The following is a 2821-nucleotide window of genomic DNA, read 5'->3' as shown; positions in this document are numbered from 1 at the left end:
ATAAAGAAAACTCGGCTAACGCCACTGCTGTTTCCTTAGCACTCCCTGAAATTGGTTCCTCCCTAACTCTCTGGAAAGCATCTTCATTATTATTTTAAAAGAACAACCAACAACATAACTCAAATAATGACAATTCTCCAGTTTTTGGCAACCAAAAAGCACAAAAGTCGTCCCATTTGGAGTTAAAACATTCAAGAAAGAAAGGAAAATGCTGAAGAAAGCTGACTAGGAAGAAGGAACTAAAAAAGATATAATTCCTTTAGTCCAAAACCCACCAAGTTTTGACAAAAAAATTTCAAGAAGATCCCCATTTTCGGCACAGGATGTGTTTATCTAGCCTTGTCACAGTTACTAGCACCACGAGCTAGTCAAACCAGGCTTCACCACTGTGAAAATTCATTTAAACAGAAATGAGTTTCAACGAGAAAGCTGTGCTTATGTGCTCATTTTTACAAGTAAGTACTCTATTTCCATTCTAATAGGATAATTTTATTCTTGCTACAGCTCTATGGATTTTAATAGAGCTACCTCCGAAATAGATTAAAGTTCATAATTTGTGTTGTGCAGAAAACCGTGAGACTAGGTTCTGTATATTTTTGTGAGGTAATTAAGTGGCCTGATTTCCATTAATAAAGGAAGTGCCCTAGTTCCCATTAATACCGTTGAAGCCGTTCATTAAGATAACTAAAGTTAGAGAGTTCTTCAGTCTTGGCCCATAGTCTTTGAAGAAAACACAGAGCCAAAGCCAAGGAGATGTTCAGTGAAAGTTTAAAATGCACAGTGAGGCCCTAATTCTCCACTGCTGCATGTCTCCTGTGGTCATGTACAGCTGGGTACAGTCCTCATAAAATACTACCAGGCAAGAATTTTGCACATGTGTAGAAAATCAAAACCTGGCTTTTGCAGAACTTATATGCTGAGTATCTGGCTAAATGCTGCAGTTACCAAGACCCTTTGACACAATGACTTTAAAATGTTAGCAGGCAATTACGATTTCCATTTTATTGATAGGGGACTAAAACAGAGAGACAAAGCAAGCTAGGCTAGAAGGAAATGCCCAGGAAAATTAATAGAGTTAATTTTTAAAGTGGATTAGTTAAACCACAAACAATTCTATGTAGACACCCATTCAAAACTAAAGCTGCTTTTATTCTATTCAGTGTTATTTTATTCTGAAAGTGAATTAATTTAAATCAAATTGAAGCCAGTTCTGTTGTGAATAAGAGCATGCAAATTGAGGTTCAATACAGTTTACAGACACTTTTAATTTACACCTTTTGTTAATTTAATTAATTGTCCTGAGTTCCTGAGCTCACATAGGAAGCGTGCCAAGGTGCAAAGAGCTAAGGATGAGGCTCTTCAACTGCAGGGTTTGTCCTCTCCATTAGCCCGTCTTCCTTGGAGTGCTGCTCAACCATCCTCATTACCACCAGACGGCACAGCCCTGGGTCCTTGATTCTGTGAGAGCCAGAGGAGGTATTCCTGTCTTCCCCTGTCACCTACGAAGTAGTGACAGCTCTCAGGGAGAGCGTTTCATGCATTTAATGGGAGGACCGGAGAAACACGCAGCACCTATTGACCAGAGGCCGGGAGGAAGCACTCGACCCAGGAGGGTGCATTCATTGACCTCTGTAGGCACCGAAAGCAAGGAAGTAGTGTGACATATCACAGGGGACGCGGAGTCATGTTTTCACGGTCAGCCTAAAAACCTGATAGTCAGCTTCACTACTTCACCAAGATCAGATTTGCGGAGGTGTAACTCAATGATAAACATTAAAAGATGTCACTGAGAAAGATCTATAAATACCCACTGCATCTTCCTTCCTTCCTACATTCTTTTCAGTCACATTCAGCTTGAAATTGTAGTTTCTTACAGCAAGTCTCTGTACAATTTCTATACTTCCCAAAACTGAAGTAAGCTGGCGTGATCTACTGGTGTGATCGCATCCACCTCAGGGCAGCGCAATTCTATCAGTACTTATGTGGTTATTGTAGTACCGCAGCAATCACCTATGGATCAGCCCCTACTCTGACCCATTGGCAAGAGCCCTACAGCCCAGCTAATAGTCAAATACTCCTCCAGGATGCAAAAATGCGTGGAATGCTGTGCATCCACTTCCACCCGTGTGGAGCTACTGTCTAGGCGAAGCCACGTGTTTTAAGGTCTCTCCACCTTTTTTGAGTATTATTTCCTTTAGCTGCGTGTCAATCCCGCCTCGGTATGAATTTAGCCAGAAATCAACTTTTAGTTACAATTGTATCAGAGGGAAAAAAAAAAATCACGACGAGCTTTTCTCTCATATTTCAGCCTTTCCTGGCAGTTAATGACGAGTCCATCAAGAAAAAAACATACAGTGTCATTATCAGTAGTCCATGAATGCGGATTGTCTTTCTCTACTCTTCTTAGAGCTTCCTAATAGGAGAAAATAGCCTAAAAGTAATAGAAGTTATCCCTAAGAGGCTGCTTACTGGGTGAAGGAAATGTGATGCAAACGTTTGTTTAAGAGGGAGAGGGTAAAGTATAAAAAACAGCTCTAAGACTAGAAGTTTGAGTGCCTTCTGTGTCCAGTAAAGAAACTCGGGAGAATCTTGAGTCCCCATGAAGAGAGCTGCTGGGTAAAACTGCAGCTCCTTCAGGAGGCCAGGCTCGTTTCTAAAATGTTCTTTAAAACTCCTAGCTATTTAATCCTAAACGTCTCACAGCTACGTAAAAGGGGCAATCCTGAAATCCCGGGGAAACGGCAGGTTTATTTTCGGGGACGGGGCGGGCAGACGAGCGTGGCCTTCTCTACGGGAGCCGGCTCCGTAGATGTACCGACAT

This window comes from Pygoscelis adeliae, unplaced genomic scaffold (assembly GCF_000699105.1).
Source record: "Pygoscelis adeliae isolate BGI_AS28 unplaced genomic scaffold, ASM69910v1 Scaffold54, whole genome shotgun sequence".
NCBI classification, from domain to species: Eukaryota; Metazoa; Chordata; class Aves; order Sphenisciformes; family Spheniscidae; genus Pygoscelis; species Pygoscelis adeliae.
Note: the sequence above shows the minus strand (reverse complement) of the source record.